This window comes from Erinaceus europaeus, chromosome X (genome assembly GCF_950295315.1).
Source record: "Erinaceus europaeus chromosome X, mEriEur2.1, whole genome shotgun sequence".
Lineage (NCBI taxonomy): Eukaryota > Metazoa > Chordata > Mammalia > Eulipotyphla > Erinaceidae > Erinaceus > Erinaceus europaeus.
Window position 1 is genome coordinate 86,900,162 of NC_080185.1, and position 25,395 is coordinate 86,925,556.

A 25,395-nucleotide genomic window follows, 5' to 3' on the forward strand; every position below is an offset into this window, starting at 1 on the left:
GCAGCTGTTTTTATACTCTCCAAGTAGGGTGGAAACAGGATGTGATATAGAGAGGGTGGAGAGAAAAGTGACTGGTGAAAATCAGAGTGTGACAAGGAGGGGGTGGAGCAGGAGAGAATCCTATCACTGAACCACCAATGCCCTGGAGGGAGTGCTTTATGTAAATGTAAAAGTGATTTATATAAATAGACCAAAGCTTTGAATGGGATTAAATCTATCCCTATATAGGCATATGGTTGAGCAGAAGCCAGGGGGAGCTGGCATACTATCCAACATCTCCCCCTTTCTTTTTAACTATTTGCCGTAGTATCAGGAGTGTGGGGCACTTTGTGAGGCAGGGAGACTGATAAGAGGCACACCTTTTTAGGGTTCTACTGTCCCTCCTTGCTCAACCTCTCCGTGGAGAGAGAGACTAACAGGATTGACACACCCCTCAGGCTCAAGCCCTTCCAAGCTCAACCATATCCTCACAATTCCCCAACAGTTGCACCTGGTTGAGCGCACATGTCACGATGTGCAAGGACCCAGTTTTGAGCCCCTGGTCCTCACCTGCAGGGGGAAAGCTTTCACAAGTGGTGAAGAAGTGCTGCAGGTATATCTATCTATCTATCTATCTATCTATCATCTATCTATCTCCCCCTTCCTTCTCGATTTCTGGCTGTCTCTATCCAATAAATCAATAAATACATAAAGATAATTTAAAAAATAGTAATGGAGATCAGAATTCCATTAAACTATAGAGGACTTTAAATTGTATTAGTATTTTAATAATGGTCTACAGAATTATAAAATCTCAGGGGTATTGTTTCATAACGTACCCACCACCAAAGTTTTGTGCTCCCCTCCAGCCTAGTCCTCACAAACTCTTAACAATTTAGTTTCATTCCCTTTCTCTCTCTCTCTCTCCCTCTCCCTCTCTCTCTCTTCCTTTCACTCTCTCTCTCCTTCTGTATCTCTCCACCTCTCTCTCTCTCCTAGTTTACATGTTTGAATTACCCATATTCAATACCTGAGTGAAACTTTCCAGTAGATATCTTTCAACTCATCACCTATTTCACTAAGTATAATTACCTCTAGTTCCATCTACTTTGCCCCTAGGAACACAATATCACCCTTTTAAAAGCAGAGCAACATTCTAACATTCTACTGAGTGTTGTTTTCGACGGGTTATGTTGTTTTCGCCGGGCTGGCTTCACGGGCGGGTAACAGATGACCAGGGACTCATGGCTGGGTTGTACGCAGTATCTCTTTATTCATACAGGACACAGCACAATCTAAGACAAGCTAAGCTGAACTCAAGGTAAAGTACTCTAAAACTCACAATGCTGTCTTTATATATACTTCCCAAGTAGGGTGGAAACAGGATGTGACATAGAGAGGGTGGAGAGAAAAGTGACTGGTGAAAATCAGAGTGTGACAAAGAGGGGGCAGAGCAGGCGAGAATCCTATCACTGAACCACAAATGCCTTGGAGGGAGGGTGGAACTTGTTAACAGCGGTTATGTAAATAGAATGAAGTGGTTATGTAAATAGAATAGTGTTAAGCAGGGGGGATTTAAACCAAATGAAACAGAAGGGGTCTCATGCATACCAACAATTCCCCCTTTCTTTTTAACTAATGGCCATTGTGGGGTGAACAGAAACCTATATCATACAGGCATTTTCAAAAGAACTAGCATAAGACATGGAAAACAAAATAGGCAAGCAGCAATAACCAGTGTGATGCCAAGGGGAGCTTTGCTTGCCTCAAAGGGCAAGGCCTAGCAGGCGAAAGGGCATTTCTTGCCTCTGGGAATGCTTCATGCCTCTGTGGGCATCTCTTGCCTCTTGGGGCGCTTCATGCCTCTGTGGGCATAACCTAATAAGGAGGGGGAGTTTTCTGCCTCTGGGACAGAGCCTGCAGGCAAGGGGACATGGTCTATAAAGTCTCAAGGCAATTGGCTGAAGTTAGTCTTTGAGAAACACAGCAGCGTGTACCAGTAAGTCCGATGGAGGTGTCAGTCCAAAGTAGCTGACCACAGAAGAAAATGCCAAGGGATGAAACGCTGTACGTCTGTCTTGATGGGGAATGTCGGCCACCAGAATTCTGCTTTTCTGTAGAGAGTGAGCTTTGGAGTCTGTGAATCTGTTTCTTCAGGTCGTGCCAGATCTCATCATTGGTTTCCGGGGGTGTGTTGTAATCATTCCATCTTGTGGGCAATGTCAGAGAACAGGCGTCCAAATGGGTTTCCAGAAATTTTCATTTGAGTAGATGCTTTTTCATGTGAAGACTTTGACAGCTGAAATTCACTTACTTGTCAAACAAAACTTATAGCAGATTAGAAGTTTACTATAATTGATAACTCCATTAAAATTGGAAGTCCTTTCTAGTATGATTTTAAGGTTGTTTAAACAGTTTAAACTCAATAAAATGTGGAAAGGTAAACAGAAGAACCACAGTTAAAAGCCTCAGGCATGAGAATAATTAACATAATAATTGCACTATCTGCCCCACCCATAACTCATACAGTTTTCAGGATTAAACGTTTCAGATTCATGTCAAGATGTAAAAGAGAAACCAAAGGAGGGAAAAAACAACTTTTTGGATTGTTTCTGGATGTCTCTAGAAATCATGGCTGCGTCTAGCATTTTTTTTAAGTCAATGTCAAACAAAAATTCAGTCATTCAAATCATTCTCTTATGAAACGCAACTTGAACCAGATTATCAAGATCTCACCATGTAGGATTAAGAGTCCCCGGAGGGCGTCCTAGTCCAAAAAGCTCGTTGAAATTCCATTTAGGGTGCTTCCGACTGTTCCTGCTGGATTGCTTCAGGCACCCATTTTTAAAAGTGTCTTCCCATCGAAGAAAGAATCCAATCAGGAGAGTAGAACTAACCACGTGTCTCCATACTTGGGAACTGCCAGGGTACTTGAGAATGTTCTTCAAATTAGAGTAGTCCTTCTCCATGGGAAACATTCGAGAAGAAGTCCAGAAAGTCCCAGTGGAAATCCCCATGCATATCCCAAGGTCTACGATCACAGTCATAAAGAACCAAACTGTGGCCCGGAGAAAAATGTAGTCCTTTTCCTCAGGAAACATGGGAGAGGGAATCCAGAAAGTCCAAGGAGAAATCTCCGTGCATCTCCCAAGCTCTATGATCCCGGTCATAAGAAACCAAAGTTCCCGGTGAGGGAACCGAAGTGTGGCCCAGAGTAAAATGTTCCAGAGACAGAGAAACTGTCTCATAATGAAACAGTAGAGGCTTTGGCAAACCTCTTCGTAAGTAGAAGAGAAGACCATAGTGCATAGGTAGGCAAAGTCTTCACTTATCTGGGAGTTGCGCAGGTCTGATCCCACGTTGTGGCGCCATATGTTGTTTTCGATGGGTTAGGTTGTTTTAGCCCGGCGAAAACAACCTAACCCATCGAAAACAACAACTGAGTATATATTCCATAGTTTATTTATCCAGCCATCCATCTGTGGACATCTAGATTTCTTCTATTCCTTGGTTATTGGAAATAATGCAATTATGAACATAGGCATCCTTATGTCATTTCAAAGTAGTGCATCCATATCTTTGGATAGATGAGTAGAAGCAGTATTGATGGATCATAAGGTACTTCTATTTCTATATGTTTAGGTACTCGCCATAATGTTTCCATAGAGGTCTACACCAGTTTACATTACCACCAACAGTGTACCAGACTTTTTTTCCCTTAACATCCTTGCCAAAACCTGTCATTTTAAAATTTATTGACATAGACTATTCCCACAGGTGTGAGGTGGAATCTTAATGCGGTTTTTAGTGGAATTTTTCCGCTAAGTGGTGTGAAACATTTTATATATGTGTGTGGGTCATCTTTAGAGAACTGTCTATTCAGATCTTTAGCCTAATTTTTAATTTTAATTGTATTGTTTTCTTTAGTTTTAGGGGCTCATAAGTAGATAAAACAGAGTAGGATAGAAATTCAATAAATTTGGTGTATTGCACCAAAGTAAAAGACTCTGGGGGATGGAGGGCTCAAGTCCTGGAACATAATGGCAGAAGACCTAGAGGGGGTTAAATTGTTATGTGGAAAACTGAGAAATGTTACACATATACAAACTACTGTATTTTACTGTCAAATGTAAGCCATTAATCCCCCCAATAAAAATCCAATAAGTTAAAAAGGAAACATGCAATTATATAAATAGACATGTAGATTGATCAAGTGTGCTTCCTTCTAGGGAAGATAATAAGAGGCAGGGAAGAGTTCAAAACCAGAGAGAGGGGGTCCGGCGGTAGTGCAGCGGGTTGAATCCACATGGCTCAAAGGGCAGGGACCAGCGTGAGGATACCAGTTTGAGCCCCTGGCTCCCCACCTTCAGGGGAGTCGCTTCACAGCACTGAAGTGGGTCTGCAGGTGTCTGTCTTTCTCTCCCCCTCTCTGTCTTCCCCTCCTCTCTCCATTTCTCTTTGTCCTGTCCAACAAGGAACGACATCAACAATAACAATAATAACCACAACAAGGCTACAACAACAAGGGCAACAAAAGGGGGTAAATGGCCTCCAGGAGCAGTGGATTCATGATGCAGGTACTGAGCCCCAGCAATAACCCTGGAGGCAGAATAAATAAATAAATAAATAAATAAATAAAGCCAGAGAGAACTTGATAAAGACAGAAGGGAGGCAGTGAAAGAGATTATAGCTCCAACGTATCCTTCAATACAGTTGAGAAAGGGCTCGGATCTAGTTTGCATACATAGTAAAGCAATGCACTACCCAGTGAGCTAGTTCAGTGGCCCCAAAAGAAATTTATTAATAATAAATGATTATCTTGCTCTTGGGTGAAAAATAGTTAAGAATTCATTACAAGTAAGTTAATTATATTATTTTTGTATAGCATATTTTACAAGAAAATATTAAGAATACATGAAACAAGAAATGATCTCAAAAATGAAACAAAATGATATAAATGAAAACTGTTTTATGGGTGTCGGGTGGTGGTGCACCTGGTTGAGTGCACATGTTACAAATGCTCAAGGATCTGGAAATGATCCCAGGGTTTGCATCTGCATGGGGAAAGCTTTGCAAGTGGTGAAGCAGGGATGCAGGGTTTTCTCTGTCTCTTACTCTCTCTATCACCCCTTTCCCTCTCGATTTCTGGCTGTCTCTATCCAATAAATAAATACAAATAAAATTTTTAAAAAACTTTTATGTTTGGTCCCAAGTGATAAAATAGGTTTATTGCTTGTTCTTTCAAATATATTTGGTACTTGTGCAAAAAATACATATGTATATTGATTTTTACCCAAGTATATAATACAGGGAGTCGGGCAGTAACACAGCAGGTTAAGCACACGTGGTGCAAAGCGCAAGGACCAGCATAAGGATGCCAGTTCCAGTCTCAGGCTCCCCACCTGCAGGGGAGTCCCTTCACAGGTGGTGAAGCAGGTCTGCAGGTGTCTATTTTTCTCTCCCCATTTATCTTCCCCTCCTCTCTCCATTTTTCTCTGTTCTATACAACAACAACATCATCAATAATGATAATAACTACAAAAATAAAATAAGGGCAACAAAAATGAATAAATGAATATTTAAAAATAAATAAGATTTTAAAATATATATATAATACAAACTGTATGTGCACCACCATGATTTTTTTCACTTACTTATATATGTAGGCATTTATTTCCCATTGGCACATAAAGAGTCTTGTGATTTCAAAATATTCCAGTATTTGGTGACGTGCATCAGTGGGTAGCATACTGGAATTGGATGCTTGAGGTTTCTGATTTGATCCCTGACACCATATATAGTGATCAGTGCTGTGCTCTTTCTAATTCTTGTTCTCTCATAAAACAAACACACAAATCATAAATAAATAAAAGTTCCATACAGTAAATTACTTCTTCAGCATGTACAGCTCTGTATTATTACATATATCATTTCATGCAGCCTCAACAAAATCAGGGCACAAAATAGTCCTATAACCACTAAGAATCCTTATGATATCCTGCTTTAGTCACACAGTCTTTCCCATCCATAAACCCTGCAAAGTTTCAAGTGTCTTTGAATCTAGTTTCATCTTTTAAAACAGTCATATACATCAAATCAAATAAGATATAACCTTGAGATGCAGGCTTTCTTTCCTAGGGATAATGTTTTTGTGATTCTTCCAAGTTGTGGCATGCATTTGTTTCTCATTAGCGTTAACATCTGAATAATATTTCCTTGCATGGCTCTATCACAGACTGTATATCCATTCACCAACCTAAACTTTCCACTTTAGGAGATAATGCATAAAAAGTCTATAATCTATCTATGCAGGGTTTTTTTTTTTTTATGAACATGAATTTTAGCTTATTCAAAAGTATGCCCGGGGCTATAATTGTAGAGAAAAGTTATGACATGTGGATGTTTATTTTTATAATAAACAGTTAAATGGTTTTTTTTAACACTTTATGTATTTATTAATGAGAAAGATAGGAGGAAAGAAAGAAAGAACGAGACATCCCTCTGGTACATGTGCTGCTGGGAACTGAACTCAGGAGCTCACACTTGAGAGTTGGATGCCCTATCCACTGTGCCACCTCCTGGAGCACAACAATTAAGAAGTTTAACAAAGGGAGTTTGGCGGTAGTGCAGCGAGTTAAGTGCACGTGGCACAAAGAACAAGGACCAGCGGAAGGATCCTGGTTTGAGCGCCAGGCTCCCACCTGTAGGGGAGGCAGTGAAGCAGGTCTGCAGGTATCTTTCTCTTCCTATCTGTCTTCCCTTCCTCTCTCCATTTCTCTCTGTCCTATCCAACAACAATGACAACCAATAATAACTACAACAACAATAGAAAAAAAAAACAAGGGCAACAAAAAGGGAAAAATAAATATAAAGAAGTGCTTATCAAACAACAATATTTATACACCTTTCTCATATTTGGGAGCTACTTTCTTCCCTGATACAGCTTTCTGGTTCTTTTTCCAGCCATGACACCATCTCCCCAGACAATAACTTGGATCTACCTGTATATCAGATTTCAGGTGCAGGGGAGAAAAGAGAGAGAGAGAGGGAGAGAGAGAGAGAGAGAGAGAGAGAGAACTAGTATAGTCACAGGCCCTTTGGAATATAACAAAAATATGCCTACTAGATATCTACAAAACAAAGACCTACCCCCAACTCTTCATTTGCACTATTCCAGCCTTTAGGTTTATGATTAGTCAACAATTTGTTTGGCTTTATATGTTACCTCTCTTTTCAGCCACCAGGTTCCAGATGCTAGCATGATGCCAACCAGACTTACCTGGACAGACAACCCCACCAATGTGTCCTGGAGCTCCAATTCCCCAGAGCCCCACTCTACTAGGGAAAGAGAGAGGGAGGCTGGGAGTATGGATTGACCTGTCAACGTCCATGGTCAGTGGGGAAGCAATTACAGAAGCCATACCTTCCACCTTCTGTATCCCACAACGATCTTGGGTTAAAGAATAGGAAAGCTATCAGGGGAGGGATTGGGATACAGAGTTCTGGTGGTGGGAATTGTGTGGAGTTGCACCCCTCTTATCCTATGGTTTTTGTCAATGTTTCCTTTTTTAAAATTTTTTATTTAAGAAAGGATTAGTGAACAAAAACATAAGGTAGGAGGGGTACAACTCCACACAATTCCCACCACCCAATCCCCGTAACCCCCCCCCCCTCCCATGGTAGCTTTCCCATTCTCTAGCCCTCTGGGAGCATGGTCGTTGAGGGTTGCAGAAGGTAGAAGGTCTGGCTTCTGTAATTGCTTCCCCGCTGAACATGGGCGTTGACTGGTTGGTCCATACTCCCAGTCTGCCTCTCTCTTTCCCTAGTAAGGTGTGCCTCTGGGGAAGCTGAGCTCCAGGACACATTGGTGGGGTCTTCAATCCAGGGAAGCCTAGCCAGCATTCTGGTGGCATCTGGAACCTGGTGATTGAAAAGAGAGTTAACATATGAGGCCAAACAATTTGTTGAGCAATCATGGATCCCAAGCTTGGAATAGTGGAGAGGAAGTGTTAGGGAGGTACTCACTGCAAACTCTAGTGTACTTCTGCTTTCAGGTATATATTTTGCAGTAGTTTATGGATACGTGTGCACATAAGCTCTCTCTCACAGAAACTGGTGTATATCTAGGTTATGGGACTTTGTTAGAAAGTGAACTACCTGAGATGAAATTAGAGTGTACTATAAAAGGAAAGGTCTCACCCGAGTAATGAAGTTGAAGGGTTGTCATTCCACACGTGAAGTCTCTGGATACAGTCTGAGGTGAAGCATATTGAGGTGGCAATCGTTGCTTTGGTTAGGTTGTGATCGGCGGATGCAATATTATTTGGTTTGGATTGGGAGATGCATACAGGAAAGTGGGCCCTATCCAAGGGTTCCAGGACTGGGGGAAGTAGGGGCTCTATAGTGAAGATGTGAGGTTCCTGCTGTCTTAGGGTTCAAAAAGACAATCGATAGTTAATATTATCATCACTTTATTTGTTAATTGGGTTAACTTTGAAAAGTCCCTTTGTTATGGTTTGCTGTACAGTACCCAGTATCTTGTATATAGCTGTGCTATTGGATGCTTCTAATCTACTTGGTCTAGGCTTTTGAGAGAGTCCGCATATCAAATACACAGCCTATATATTAAAAAGATTCAGTTTGTCTTTTGAGAAACTTTGAGACATACAATTGATTTCCCCCTCTCATATTAATTAACTACTGATTTATATGTCTACATTTTGCTAGGAGTGTACATAAACACCATTCCCACCACCAAAAGACTGTGACCCATCCCTCCCGCCCACTCCCACCCCCCACTGGCCCAGGAAGCTACATGTCTACCCCTCACCACTAGGTTTTTACTTTGGTGCCCTACTTACAATTTGGTCAGGTCCTGCTTTTAGTTTCCCTTTCAGATCTTCTTAGTCAGCTTCTGTTGATGAGTGGGATCATCCCATACTCATCTTTATCTTTCTGACTTAGTTCACTTAACATAATTCCTTCTAGCTCTGTCCAAGATGGGTCAGAGAAGGTGGGTTCATTGTTCTTGATAGCTGCATAGTATTCCATTGTGTATATATACCACAGCTTTCTCAGCCATTCATCTGTTGTTGGGCACCTGGGTTGCTTCCAGGTTTTAGCTATTATGAATTGTGCTGCTATGAACATAGGAGTACACACCTCTTTTTGGTTGGGTGTTATGGAGTCCTTGGGGTATAAGCCCAGGAGAGGAATTACTGGATCATATGGAAGGTCCATGTCTAGTCTTCTGAGAGTTTTCCAGACTGCTCTCCACAGAGGCTGTACCAATTTACATTCCCACCAGCAATGTAAAAGGGTTCCTCTGTCCCCACATCCTCTCCAGCATTTGTTGCTGCTGTCCTTTTTGATGTATGCCATTCTTACAGGAGTGAGGTGGTATCTTAGTGATGTCTTAATTTGCATTTCTCTGACGATCAGTGACCTAGAGCAGTTTTTCATATGTTTGTTAGCCTTTTGGATCTCCTCTGTGGTGAATGTTTTGTTCATTTCCTCTGCCCATTTTTGGATGGGGTCATTTGCTTTTTTGCGGCTAAGTTTGCTGAGCTCTTTATATATTTTGGTGATTAGTTTCTTGTCTGATGTCTGGCATGTGAAGATCTTCTCCCATTCTGTGAGGGGTCTCTCTTTTTGTTTAATAGTTTCTTTGGATGTGCAGAAGCTTTTCAATTTGATGTAGTCCCATTGGTTTGTTTCTGCTTTAGTCTTCCTTGCAATTGGGTTTGATTCATCAAAGATGTCCTTGAGGTGTATGTGGGAAAGTGTTTTACTAATGTTTTCCTCTAAGTATTTGATTGTTTCTGGTCTGACATCTAGGTCTTTGATCCATTTGGAGTTGATTTTTGTTTCTGGTGAGATAAAGTGGTTCAATTTCATTCTTCTGTATGTTTCAACCCAGTTTTCCCAGCACCATTTATTGAAGAGAGCCTCCTTTTTCCATTTAATCCTTTGGGCCCCCTTATCAAAGATTAGATGCCCATAGGTGTTGGGATTTACTTCTGGGCTTTCAATTCTGTTCCACTGGTCTGTGTGCCTATTTTTGTTCCAGTACCATGCTGTTTTGATGATGATGGCTTTATAATATTGTTTAAGGTCTGGGAGTGTGATGCCTCCATTTCTGTTTCTTTTCCTTAAGATGGTTTTGGCAATTCTAGGTGTTTTCAGGTTCCAGATAAATGATTGTAGTGTTTGTTCTATTCTCTTAAAGAAGCTTGGTGGAACTTTGATGGGTATTGCATTAAATTTGTATATGGCTCTGGGGAGAATATTCACTTTGATGATATTTATTCTTCCAATCCATGAGCATGGGATATCTTTCCATTTCTTGGTATCAGTTTCTATTTCCTTGAGTAGCGACTCATAGTTTTCAGTATACAAGTCTTTCACTTCTTTGGTCAACTTTATTCCTAGGTATTTGATTGATTTTGCTGAAACAGTAAATGGGAGTGATTTCTGGATGTCTTCTTCTTCAGATTTAGTGTTTGCATAAAGAAATGCCACTGATTTTTGTACATTGATTTTGTAGCCTGATACCTTGCTATATTGCCTAATAACTTCCAGTAATTTTCTACTGGATTCTTTAGGTCTTTCTATGTATACTATCATATCATCTGCAAATAGTGAGAGCTTGACTTATTCCCTTCCAATCTGTATCCCTTTGATTTCTTTCTCTTGCCTGATTGCTATGGCAAGAACTTCCAATACTATGTTGAAGAGTAACGGTGACAGTGGACAGCCCTGTCTAGTCCCCGATCTGAGGGGGAATGCTTTCAGCTTCTGTCCATTGAGTATGATGTTGGCTGTAGGTTTGCTATATATAGACTCCACTATCTTGAGGAATTTCCCATCTATTCCCATTTTTTGTAGAGTTTTCAGCATGAATGGGTGTTGGATTTTGTCAAAGGCTTTCTCTGCATCTATTGAGATAATCATGTGGTTTTTGGCTTTGCTTTTATTGATGTGGTGAATGACATTGATTGACTTATGAATGTTGAAGCAGCCTTGCATTCCTGGGATGAATCCCACTTGGTCATGATGAACAATCTTTTTGATGTGTTGCTGTATCCGGTTGGCCAAGATCTTGTTTAATATTTTGGCATCTATGTTCATCAGAGATATTGGTCTGTAGTTTTCCTTTTTTGTTCTGTCCCTATCAGCTTTTGGTATCAGGGTGATGTTGGCTTCATAAAAGGTGGAAGGGAGTATTCCTGTTTCTTCAATCTTATGGAATAGCTTAAGAAGTATGGGTATTAACTGTTTCCTGAAAGTTTTGTAGAATTCGTTTGTGAAGCCATCTGGTCCAGGACTTTTGTTGTTGGGGAGATTCTTAATAACGGTTTCAATTTCTTTGTCTGTGATTGGTGCATTTAGATTTTGTCGTTCTTCTTGGTTCAGTTTTGGAAGTGCATAGGTTTCTAGGAATTGTTCCATTTCTTCCAGATTCTCTAGCTTGGTGGCATATAGTTCTTTATAGAAGTTTTGCAGGATTCTCTGGATTTCTGTGGTGTCAGTTGTGATATCTCCTGCATCGTTTACAATTCTATTAATTTGAGTCTTCTCTCTTTTTTGTTTGGTGAGTCTGGCTAGGGGTTTGTCAATTTTGTTTAATCTTTCGAAGAACCAACATTTGGCTTCATTGATCTTTTGTATGGTTCTTTTATTTTCGATGTTGTTTATTTCTGATCTAACTTTAGTGATTTCTGTCCTAATGTTTCCTTTTTATACAAAAAAATGTTTACCAAAGAGATTGTACTGCTTTGTGTACCCAGCTACAATATGTGATAGTCATATTTATCTACATTCTTGCCAGCATTTGGTATTCTCCATATTTTGAAAACATTTTTAAAGCTGTAATTTATTTATTTCACATTAGAAAGAATTTCATATGAAAGATAGAATCAGAGTGCCACTCCAGTACATATGGTGCTGGGCAGAATGCAGGAACATGTTGAGTCCTGCATTCAACCAGCAGAATTTCCCCTGTCAGTCTTCATATTTATTAATGTCAACTGTTCTAGCAGGTATGTAGCAGAATCCTTTTATGAATTAAAGATACACTCCATTTGTTAAAATGACCATTATTTCCAGGTGGGAGGTGAACAAAGGGTTAAGTGCACATATTGCCATGCACAAGGACTCCAGTTTAATCCCCCAACTCTTTGCCTAAAGTGGGAAAGCCTCACAAGCAGTGAAGCAGGTCTGCAGGTCTCCCTCTCACTTTCTCTGTCTCTCTCTCCCTCCTCTTTTCAATTTCTCTGTCCTATCAAATAAAGTGGAAAGAAATAAAGAAAAAAGAGGGGTCGGGCAGTAACGCAGCGGGTAAGGAAGGGTCCCTGTTGGAGCCCTGGCTCCCCACCTGTAGGGAAGTCACTTCTCACGCAGTGAAGCAGGTCTGCAGGTGTCTCTCTTTCTCTCCCCCTCTCTGTCTTCCCCTCTACTCTCCATTTCTCTCTGTCCTATACAAAGACGATGACATCAACAGCAACAACAATAAAACAGCAAGGGCAACAAAAGGGAAAATAGATAATAATAAAATTTAAAAAGAAAAAATGTCGCCACCAAGAGTGGTGAATTCATAGTGCCAGCACTGAGCCCTAGCAATAAACTTGGTGGCAAAAAAAAAGACTACCATGTATTCTCCATTGAGTGTGTATTATCTTTGTAGAAATAAATGATTTCAACATTGTAGTACTGGCCCTCTTCTAAATGATTCTGTATTTTATCCCTTCATTTTTATCACACTTTCTGGATAACTGTACGTTTTCATTCTTTAAAATGTTTTCTTTCTCTTTTTTTATTTGTGATTTACAAAGTTATGAAGTAACAGGGGTCCAGTTCCACACGGTTCCCACCATCAGAGTTCTATGTACCCATTCCCTCCTTTGGAAACTGTTGTAGTTCTCCCAAGGTCACAGATATGGGTTGACTATTATTACTTTTTAAAAAATATTTATTTATTTATTCCCTTTTGTTGCTCTTGTTTTATTGTTGTAGTTATTGATGTCGTTTTTGCTGGATAGGACAGACAGAAATGGCAAGAGGTGGGAGTTGGTCGGTAGCATAGCGAGTTAAGTGCATGTGGCACAAAGCGCAAGGACTGTCCCATCCTAAGGATCCCGGTTCGAGCCCCCAGTTGTAGCACAAAGCACAAGGACCGTCGTAAGGATACCAGTCTCTCTGTCTTCTGCAACATCGACGACATCAATAACAACAATAATAATAACCACAACAATGAAACAACAAGGGCAACAAAAGGGAATAAATAAATAAATAAATACTTTAAAAAAAAGAAATGGAGAGAGGAGGGGAAGACAGCGAGGGGTAGAGGAAGATAGACACCTGGAGGCCTGCTTCACCACTTATGAAGGGACACCCCTCAGGTGGAGAGCCGGGGGCTCAAACTGGGTTCCTTCAGCTGGTCCTTGTGCTTTGCGCCATGTGCACTTAATCCACTGCGCTACCCCCCAACTCCCGGGGGTTGACTATTATTTTTGTATCTATCTATCTATCTATCTATCTATCTATCTATCTATCTATCTATCTATCTATCATCTATCCATATCTATCATCTATCTTTGCCCTTTTTTCCCTGTGGTCCTGCCATTCTCTTCCTTTCTAAGTCACACCTACATCTATTACTACTTCTGAATATCTTTCCTTATTTCCTCTTCATTCTTTATTTCTGATGAAATTGGAGTTCAGAGCCCTCTAGTCATCTTCACTTAACATTTCTTCCCTTCTGGAAGTATGGACCAAATTTCTTTTAGGGGGTGCTGAAGGTAAGAGTTCTGGTTTTTGTGATTGCTTCTCTGCTGGATATGGATGTTAGCTGGTAGGCCCATATCCCCAGTCTGTTTCTATCTTTCCCTAGTGGGGTAGTGCTCTGGAGAGGTGAGGCTCCAGGACACATTGGTGAGGTCATCTGCCTATGAAGTTCAGAATGGAATCATAGTAGCATCTGCAACTTGGTGCCTGAAAGGCAGTGTTATGGTGTAGGACAAAATGTTTAATAGGAACCAGAAAGTAGGAATAGAGTATGTGAGAATAGGGATTTTAGGATGGTAAGAAGCTAGGAAGTCTATTTTATGTGTGTTGCAAGGAGCCCATGATTTTAGTAGTTTTTTTTTTTTTTTTTTTGCCTGAGCTGGATAGTTAACATGGAGCTGGACTAAAAATATTGTCTAGGAAGATTTAGTCAAAGTTGAGACTAGAACTAGAAAGCTGGATTGGGGCAGAGAGTAGCTCCAAAAACTTGAGGAAAGTATATAAATACCATTAACAGGCTGCACTCATTTTAAGACCAGTCTTCCCTTGGGAAACTGGGGCAGTCTCTACCATTGCTACATAATAGTGAGGGCAAGGTCCTGTGAAGACCCACAAAAGGACTTAAGACGTCATTCCTGATGGAAGTGATCCGTGATGGTGGAGAGAGGGGACTATTAGATATCTAAGCGTATCATATTTATGGGGGAATTCTAAGATTCCCTGACTTGGGCCCCAGGTGACAGGGAGGTCTGGTAGTGATCAAAAAGATCATAATTAAATGAGCTAGTCTTTTTCCCTTTTTCAGCTTTTGTAGTACCTTCTTTATCTGATGAGCCTGGATTTTCTCCCAGCTGTTGAAATGTTGAGTGTCATTTGTTGTATCCAAATTGGTTCATGGGATTTGACCTCAAGTTGGGTAGGAAATCACCTAGAATTTTAGTGGATTCTAATTTAACCTCAAGTTTTACTGTATTTACTTAATTGATGACTCTAATAAAGATTGTCATAGGGACAATAATTGTCCTTTACTTGATATATATCTTGCCAGTATATCTCTTGGCCAATAGTATACTTTTTTCCCCTAAAGATTATCAAGAGTTAGGAGCTGGACAGTGGCACACCTCGTTGAAAGCACATGTAACAATGCACAAGGACCTGGGTTTGAGCCCCATGTCCCCACCTACAGGGGGAAAGCTTTGTGAGTGGTGACGCAGAGCTGCAGATGTCTCTCTCCCTATCACCCCTCCCCTCTCAACTTCTAGCAGTCTCTAGCCAATAGACAAAAATAATAAAAAAGTAAAAAATATATATATCAAAGGGTAAGAATAATGCTGGTGTTTTCAGAAGAGATTCAAAGATATATCTTATTTTCATTTGTGTAGTTAGTTGAGTAGATAGAATGATTGAGGCATATGAGGTAGGGAATAGGAGAGGAGGATATGTAGGCCTAAGTAATAAATACTTGATTAGACAAATTCAGTACCTTCATTAGGCCATTCGACTAGATTTTTGAGCTTATTATGCCTAAGTCAAATCACTTTTACTTTGAGGTATATAGTTGCCCATAATTTATGGATACTGTGTATACATGTACCAAGTTGCCTAGGCCCTCACCTATAATATCTAGGATCTGTAACTCTGAATAACTGTATCTAGCTCTCTAAATCTAGGATCTGTAACTGCTTTTTTTTTAAGAGGAAGAATTATTTATTTATGTATTCCCTTTTGTTGCCCTAGTTTTATTGTTGTTGTAGTTATTCTTGTTGTTGCTGGATAGGACAGAGAGAAATGGAGAGAAGAGGGGAAGACAGAGAGTGGGAGAGAAAGATAGACACCTGCAGACCTGCTTCACCGCCTGTGAAGTGACTCCTCTGCAGGTAGGGATCCAGGGGCTCGAACCGGGATCCTTACACCGGTCCTTGTGCTTTGTGCCACCTGAGCTTAACCCACTGTGCTACCGCCCAACTCCCGGATCTGTAACTTTGAATAAATCTACTTTTAAAGTAAAATTTAAAGACTTATTATATACCCCCCAGACTTACTATGTTTTTTACCAGAACACTGCTCAGCTCTGGTTTATGGTGGTTCAGGCAATTAAACCTGGGACTTTGTAACCTCAGACATGAGAATCCACCTTTACCTTTAAAGTAAAATTTTAATTGATTTCTTTGAGAGAGAAAGAGAGAGACAGAGAGAGAGAGAGAGAGAGAGAGAGGGAGAGGGAGAGGGAGAGAGAGAGAGATGGAGAGGAGGAGCACTTAGTTTTGGCATATGGTGGTGCTGAACATTGATTCTAATGTTTTAGGCATGCAAATCCTGTTTCTAAAAGGTTGAACTTTCTCTCTAGTCTTAAAGTAAGTTCTCAAAAATATTTTTTAAATATTTCTATTTATTAATGAAAGAAATATAGACCAGAGCATCTCAGTGGCTCATGTGGCTTTGGTGCATGAGCTTGGGACCTTCTACAAGAAAGTCTTGTGTTATCCCACTGTACCACCTCTCACTTGCCCTAGAATAAAATTCAGTCTCAATTCAGTTTCAATTCAGTCAGTGTGAGTCTTCTGAAGTTCTTTCTTTTTTTTCTCCTTCCTTTCCTTTCAAATTTTATTTATAAAAAGGAAACACTGACAAAACCATAGGATAAGAGGGGTACAACTCCATACAATTCCCACCACCAGAACTCCATATCCCACCCCCTCTCCCATAGCATTCCTCTTCTTTAACCCTCTAGGAGTATGGACCCAAGGTCGTTATGTGGTGCAGAATGTGGAAGGTCTGGCTTCTGTAATTGCTTCCCCGCTGAATATGGGCATTGGCTGGTAGATCCATATTCCCAGCCTGCCTCTCTCTTTCCCTGGTAGGGTGGGGCTCTGGGGAATCGGAGCTCCAGGACACATTGATGGGGTTGTCTGTCCAGGGAAGTCTGGTTGGCGTGTGCTAGCATCTGGAACCTGGTGGCCTATCCAGAGAGTCCCAGGTTGTAAGCTGCTTCTGTTTGGAGCTCACGCCAGCTGTTGTTTCCAAGTCGCCATCTTGGCCCCGCTCCCCCAAGTTATTTCTTAAGCATTGGTTTGGCTATTCTTTTTTTTAAAAAAATATTTATTTATTTATTCCCTTTCGTTGTTTTATTGTTGTCATCGTTGTTGGATAGGACAGAGAGAATTGGAGAGAGAAGGGGGAGAGAAAGACAGACACCTGAAGACCTGCTTCATCGATTGTGAGGTGACTCCCCTACAGGTGGGGAGCCGGGATCCTTAAGCTGGTCCTTGCATTTTGCACCACCTGTGCTTAAGGCGCTGAGCTACTGCCTGACTCCAAAGGTTTGGCTATTCTTGAAACCATGCTCCAAAGGAAAATGGGCAACTTGATATAACCCTGGAGGGAGGAGATGGCTTGAAACCAATAAACTGGGCTAGAAGAATATAGTATTTCTCAGGAATCTATGTACAGGAACTGTTTTTACAAGTACACCTTATATGCTAAAGTTGAATTTGGTATACAAAAAGCCAACAATAAGATCAGACATTCATATCATTTACCCTCTTTCTTTCTTACCTTGGTCCTTCAAAATAATGAAAAGAATAATAAAAATAATAATGAAAAGAAAGTGAATTAATCATTATTAATAGCTGAGTAGTATTCCATTATGTGTATTTACTACAACTTTCTCAGCTACTCATCTGTTTTTGGACACCTCAGATGTTTCCAGGCTTTGGCTATTACAAATTGTGCTGCTATGAACATAGGTATACACAGATATTTTTGGACGGGTGTGTTTGCAAAGTAAAGGACTCTGAAGAGGAGGGGGCTTTTTAGTACAGGTACATCATAGTGAAGGAGTACTTAAGCTGGGGGTGATAGTGTTTTGCAGAAAATTAAGAAATTTTACACATATATAAACAACTGTATTTATTATAAATCATTAATCCCTCCAATAATTTTTTTAAATTATGAAAAGAGTTAAGGTCATTACAAACTTTGTTTAAGGAGAAAAATGATGAAGGGGAGATCCCACTTTCAAATGGGCACTGGGGCCTTGAACTGCAATCCTTGTATGTGGTAATGTGTTTGCCCTACAAGTTGTGCCACTGCCTAATCTGAAGTGTCTTTTTCTTAACTTTCTTAGTGTATGTGGCTTTAAAGAACACTGGAGAATGGGTCTGGTTGCCAGGGAAACTAATGATAATAGAGGGTAGAACTTCCAGTCCCATCCATCTCCAGGAAGGGTTGAGAGACTGAGCTCAAGCTGCCAATGTGTGATGATTTAACCAGTCACATCCTTGTAACAGAACTTCTGTGGAAAAACCCCACAAAAATGTAAGTTTACACAATTGCTGGGTCAGTGATCAAAGAAATATTTAGGTAAAATGGTTCAAGAATGTTACTATTAGCTGAATAGGGAGAACTGCTGTTTAGCTTCTACTGATACCACAGGGGAATTACTTTAAAAAGTTGACTAACTACGTATAAGTCATCCTGAAGGTACTTAAAATGTGTGCCCCCCGAAAAGAAGAAAAGGAGGGAATGCAGAACAGTAAAGACTAAGATAATTAGAATGGTGTCACTGTTCCAACAAAATCTTGGCAAATGTCAGGTTAGATACATTCAGAGTGGTATGGATGAAGACAAAATCTTGGCACAAATGATAAGCAACTATATACTTCAATGTAAAAGTGCTTAATAGGCCCCTGTGATTATATTTAGATTTAGTAAGCTTGGCAATCTAGTAGACTGACTTAAAGAAGGAACTATATATTTTCTTTTCTTTTTCTATTTTATATTATGTTTTTATTAGGGCCTACTTGCTGAAAATATATTTTTATTTTTATTAATGATTTAATATTTATTTACACAAATTGTTAGTTAATTATGGTATAATTCCATAGGTTCCAAGCACCAGAATTCTATGTTCTAGCCCCTCTGGTGGAAACTGCAGTAGTTCTCCCAAGATCACTGATATGGTCTGAGTCCGTAACTATATATCTATATACCTGCATATTTGTACACAACACACACACATGGACACACACATATATGTAGATAAATATACATATATACTTTTCCCATTCCTGTCTTCACTTCCTTTCTAAGTTACCCTTGCATCTATTACTATTTCCAAGTGTCTTTCCTTTTTTCTCTCCTATCTCAGATGGGAGAATCAGTGCCTGGATTCCTCTGGTGTTTTCCAGATTTGCTTCTCTTTCATTGATGGTATAAAACAACGTTCCTAGGCATCACATATTTTCTAATAAAATATTTATTACTTTTTTATTTATAAAAAGAAAACATTGACAAAAAACATAGGATGAGATGGGTACAACTCCACATGTCTCCCACCACCAGAACTCCCTAACACCTCCCCTTCCCTGATAGCTTCCCTATTCTTTATCTCTCTGGGAGTACGGCCATTGTGGCCATTGTGGGATGCAGAAGGTAGAAGTTATGGCTTCTGTAATTGCTTCCCCACTGAACATGGGTGCTGATAGGTCAATCCATACTCCCAGCCTGTCTCTATCTTTCCCTAGTGGTGCAGGGCTCTGGGGATGCAGGGCACCAGGACACATTGGTGGTGTCGTCTGTCCAGGGAAGTCTGTTTGGCATCATGTTAGCATCTGGAACCTGGTGCCTGAAAGAAGAGTGAACATATGAAACCATATAAATTGTTGACTAATCATGAACCTAAAGGCTGGAATATTGGAGATGAATATTAGAGGTCTCCATTTTGGAAATAGTTAGTAGGTCTATTTTAGGTATATTCCAAAGGGCCCATGACTTTATTAGTTTTTGCCTGAGCCTGACAATAACCCAGGTTATTGTCTGGGGAGATGATGTCATGGATGGAAAAAGGGCTAGAAAGCTGAATCAAGAAAGAGAGTAGCTCCCAAATATGGGAAAGGTATATAAATATTGTTGACTATAAACCCCATCAATTTAATCTGATCTGGGGCCCATATTCAATTTAGAAGCCTATGTAGCCTCTGCATCCCTGTAGGTCTGAGCTCACATTCTGTGGTCATGAGTAGGAATCTTCCAAGCTGCCCCAATATCAGGACTATTCTTCCTCAGGTGGTACATAGAGTATGTTATCCAGCTTTCCTTCGGAGGATGGAACATTCTCTACCTTTGTTGATCCACATTGAGGGTAAGGTCCTATAGAGGCCCACAAAGAGGTCTATTGTGTTGTTCCTGATAGAGATGACTGGTAACAATAGAGAGAGGGATCTATTCAAGGTTTAGGCCCATCATGTCTGTTTGGGAATCTCAGGACTCCCCAACTAGGGCCCCTGCTGATGGGATGGCCTGCTAGTGACTAAAGAGTCATCATTAAAGCATGCCAGTCTCTTGCCATTATTCAGCTTTTGCAGTCTGTACTTTGATAAGGTTAGCTTTGGAATGACTGAGGGAAGTATAATAGGAAGTAGGTGAGGAGGATATCTAAGTAAGTAGAAACTATTTCATTAGGAACTTTAAAGTGACATTTTAGGTCTTTCTATTTGCTTGCTGCATATATTGACTCACTGCAGACTCTTGTGCACTTTTGCTTTCAGGTATATATTTTGTCCTAATTTATGGATACATGTGAACATATGCCTTATCTCATGGGACCTGGTCTAGGTTTTAGGTTTTTGTTAGGAAGTGAATCACACCCAAAATGGAATTAGAGAATCCTATGAGAAAGGAAAGGTCTCACCTGAGTAATGAAGCTGAAGGGTTGACATTCCACGCCTGACATCTCTGGACAGTCTGAAGTGAAGCATACTGAGGTAGTACTCATTGCGTTGATTAGGCTGGGATCTGCAGATGTAGTGTCAGTTGGTATGAGTTGAGAGCAGCATACAGGAAAGTGAGCCCCACCCTCGAGGTTCTAGGACTGGGGGAAATATAGGCTCTATTGAGGAAACAGGAGGTTCCTGCTATCTTAGGGTTTAAGAAGGCAATAGATAGTTATTTCTATAATAAAATTATTTGGCAGTTGGATTAACTTTGAAAATACCATTGCTGTATCATACACAACATCACCATAATTTATGTCCTTTGACATTATTTTTATATAGCTGTGTCTTACAGAATAACGCCACCGGTTGCTTCTGTTCTCCCTGGTCTAAATTTTTAGGAGAGTCAACATTTCAAAGAGTTAGCCTATGGTCTGTGCATTAAAAAGTTTGACACATTCGATCAATTTCCCCCTCTCATATTAATTAAATAGTGATTTATATGACTATAATTTAATAGGAGTGTACATAAACTACAAACCAGTATCCTTAGACCAGTCCTTGCACTTCACTCCATGTGCGCTTAACCCACTCTGCTACTGCCTGGGTTATCCCATACTTTTTTATCCAGTCACCTATTGAGAGATGTTTTTGTTGCTTCCAAATTTTTGCTATTGTGAATAATGTGGCTGTTAACATGGCAGTACATATATCCCTTAGAATTAGTGATATTATCTCTTGGATAAATGACTTGAAGTGGAATTGCTGGATCTTAAGGTATTTCCATCTGTATTTGCTTAAGGATTCTCCATACTGTTCTCCATAATGGTTGTACCATTTTGCATTCCCACCAGGAGTTTCTTTCTCTCTACATCCTTTCTAACATTTATTCTCTCCTGTGTTGCTGAGGAAGACCATTCTTACCAGTGTCAGGTGGTATCTCAATGTCCTTTTAATTTGCATTTCTCTTGTGATGAGTGAATTAGAGCATTTCGGCATATGTCTGTGGGCCATGAATATTTCTTCTTTAGAGAACTGTCTATGCATGTCCTCTGCCCACTTTATTATTAGGTTGTTCTTTTTGTTGAGCTGTATGAGTTCTTTATAGATGTTTGATATCAAGTGCCTGTCTGAAGTATGATGTGAGAATATGTTCTCCCATTTGCTGGATTTCCTGTTTATCTTTATGGAGTTTTCTTTTCATGAATGGAAGCTTTTTAATTTGTTATAGTCCCAGTTGTTCAATCTTGTTTTTGTTTCCCTTGCCCATGGGGTGAAGTCTCTAAATATATCTTTTTTTTAAAAAAAATATTTATAAAAAGTGAATCGGTTCAATTTCCTTCAAATATGTCCTTGAGGTTTTAATAGGGATTGCACTGAATCTGTAGATTGCTTTTTGGCAGAATTGCCATTTTAATGATATTTATTCTCCCAATCCATGAACAGGGGATAATCTTCCACTTCTTTGTGTCATCCTCTATTTCTTTTAACAGTGTCTTATAGTTTTCCTTGAAAAGGTTCTTTACATCCTTTTAAAAACTTATTCCTAGTTATTTGATCTTCTTGGATTGAATTGTAAATGGTATTGCTTCCTTCAGTTTCGTTTCTTCTGACCCATCCTTTGCATAAAGAAATGCCACAGATTTATGGGTATAGATTTTTAGCCTGCTACCTTACTGAGTGTATTGATGATTTCCAGTAGTTTCTTGGCAGAATTATTGGGGTCCTCTAGGTATAACAACTTATCATCTGCAGATAACATGAGTTTAATTTCAGTCTTTCCGATTTGGATTCCTTTGCTATCTCTTTCTTGTCTGATTGCTAAGGCAAGGACTTCTAGGACTATGTTGAATAAAAGTGGTGAGAGTGGGCACCTTTGTCTAGATTTTAGGGAAAAAGCTTTCAATTTTCCCTTTTCATGTATCTCCTTTATTATGTTTAGGAATTCTCCTTCCACTTCCAGTTTCTCAAGGGCCTTTATTATAAATGCTTGTTGCACTTTGCTGAATGCTTTTTCTACATTGATTGATAAAATCATGTGATTTAACAAATTGCTGAATAAGGGCAAGAGATTGGCATATTTTAATAACTAGTCTTTACTCACTATCAGGCCACCCCATCAGCAGGGGCCCTAGTCGGGGAATCCTGAGATTCCCAAACAGACATGACGGGCCTAGACCTCGAATAAATCCCTCTCCCCAACATTACCAGTCATCTCTATCAGGAACAACACAATAGTCTCCTTTGTGGGCCCCCATAGGACCTTGTCCTCAACTTGGATCAACAACAGTAGAGAATGTTCCATCCTCTGAAGGGAAGATGGACAATATACTCTATGCTCCTACTGAGGAAGATGGGTCCTAAAATCAGGGCAACTTGGAACGTTCCTACTCAGGACCACAGAATGTGAGCTTAGATCTAGAGGGATGCAGAGGTCACATAGGTTCCTAACTTGAATATGGGCCCCAGATCACATCAAATCGATGGGGTTTACAGTCAACAATATTTATATACCTTTCCCATATTTGGGAGCTACTCTCTTCCCTGATCCACCTTTGTAGTCCTTTTCCCAGTCATGAAACCATCTCCCCAGACAATAACTTGGATCCACCTGCATATCAGATTTCAGGCTCAGGAAAAAAAATAAAACAAACAAATAAAAAAAAAAAACTAGCATAGTCACAGGCCCTTTGGGATATAACTAAAATATGCCTACTAGCTATCTAGAAAATGGAGGCCCCCAACTCTTCATCTGCACTATTCCAGCCTTCAGGTTCATGATTAGCCAACAATTTGTTTGGCTTTATATGTTAACCCTCTTTTCAGCCACCAGGTTCCAGATGCTAACATGATGGCAACCAGACTTCACTGGACAGGCAACCCCATCAATGTGTCCTGTAGCCCTGCTTTCCAAGAACCCTGCCCCACTAGGGAAAGAGAGAGGCAGACTGGAAGTATGGATTGACCTGTCAATGTCCATGTTCTGCAGGGAAGCAGTTACAGAAGCCAGACTTTCATCCTTCTGCATCCCATAATGACCCTGGGTCCATACTCCCAGAGGAATAAAGAATAGGAAAGCTATCAAGGGAGGGGAGGCGATACAGAGTTTGGATGGTGGGAACTGTGTGGAGTTGCACCCCTCTTATCCTATGATTTTATGATTTTTTCCTCTTTATAAGATAAATAAATAAAAAAGCTATTCAAATTTCTGTCAAAGTCCATTAAAATGTCATTATGTTTTTAAAAAATCATGTGATTTTTTTCTGTTTTCTGATATAGTGGATTACGTTTATTGACTTACAGATTTGGAATCATCCCTTTTTCCCAGGTATGAATCCCACTTGATCTTGGTGAATTATTCTCTCTCTCTCTCTCTCTCTCTTTTTAAATATTTTATTTATTCATGAGAAATGATAGGGGAGAGAGAGAGAGAGAGAGAGAGAGAGAGAGAGAGAGAGAGAGAGAGAAAGAACCAGACATTACTCTGGTACTTGTGCTGATGGGTATTTGAACTCGGGACCTCATGCTTTAGAGTCCAAAGCCTATCCACTGTGCCACCTCCCAGACCACGTGAATTATGCTCTTAATTTGTTGTTGCATTTGATTAGCCAAGATTGTTTTGAGGATATTTGTATCATTGTTCATCAGGGATGTAGGTCCATAGTTTTCATTTCTTGTAGGGTCCTTGCCTGCTTTGGGGATCAGGGTGATGTTAGCCTCCTAGAATGTATTTGGGAGTTTTCTCCTTTTATTTTCTGAAAGAGTTTGAGGTTAGGTTCTTCTTTGAGTGTATTGTAAAGTTCATTATTATATTCATCAGAGTCTGAGCTTTTGTTCTTGAGTAGGCTTTTGACTACTGTTTTAATTTCTTACTGTTCTTTATTTTATTTATTTATTTATTTATTGGATAGAGACAGGGAGAAATTGAGAGAGGAGGAGGAGATAGAGATACAAAGAGACAGCTGCAGCCCTGCTTCACCATTCGTTAAGCTCTTCCCCAACAGGTGGGAACCAGGTGCTTGAACCTGCGTCCTCGCACACTATAATGTGAGCACTTAACCAGGTGGGCCACCGCCTGGTCCCATCTGTTTCATCTTATTTACTAGTGATTGGCCTGTTAAGTTTATCTACTTCCTCTTGTGTCAAGGTTGGTAGTGTGTATGACTCTTAAGAATGTATCCATTTCTTCTAAGTTGTCAAATTTGGTTCCGTACAGGTGTTCGTAATAATCTTCCAAATCTCTACCTTATCTGTTGTAATATCTCCTCTTTCATTTCTGAGTGGATTATACAATAGCTTTCTCTATTTTTCTCTTGGTGAGTGTAGCTGGTGGCTTATCTATTTTATTTATCCTTTCAAAAAGCCGGCTCTTGGTTTCATTAATCTTCCTGATGGTCTTCTTGTTTTCTATTTTATTGATTTCTGCTTTGATTTTAACTATTTCCTGTCTCCTACTGCCTGTTTTTTTGTTTGTTTGTTTGTTTTTTGCTCCACTTCTAATTGGTTGAGGTGGATTGTTATATGGTTTACTAGTGATTTCTACTGTTTATTAATGTGGGCCTGCATTGCTATGAACTTCCCTCTCAGCACTGCTTTTGCTACATCTCATAGAGTCTGGTAGCTGGTTTCTTCATTTACATTGGTATCAAGATAATGCTTCACTTCTTTTTTGATCTCTTCAATGACCCATTTATTGTTAAACAGCATATTGTTTAGTCTCCAGGCTTTGGGGACACTTCTTTTCCTTTTTTGGTTAATTCTAATTTCATGCTTTCATTGTCTGAGAGGATGCATTTTATAATTTTAATATTTACATATCTGTTTATACTGTTTTGTGGCCCAGCATATTGTCAATCCTTGGAAAAGTTCCATATGTACTTGAGAAGAACGTGTATCCATTACTTTTGGGATGGAAACG

The 25,395-nt window shown here is 39.9% G+C and overlaps 1 protein-coding gene across 1 annotated transcript in view; it reads left to right on the forward strand.

Annotated features, from left to right (window-relative positions):
* The first annotated feature begins 18,002 nt into the window (after positions 1-18,002).
* Positions 18,003-25,395, forward strand: part of GSPT2 (G1 to S phase transition 2) — a 42,935-nt gene continuing 35,542 nt past the window's right edge. The window contains exon 1 of the mRNA XM_060183546.1: positions 18,003-18,081. The gene's annotated coding sequence lies outside the window, so the exon portion shown is untranslated. The remainder of the gene's footprint in view (positions 18,082-25,395) is intronic.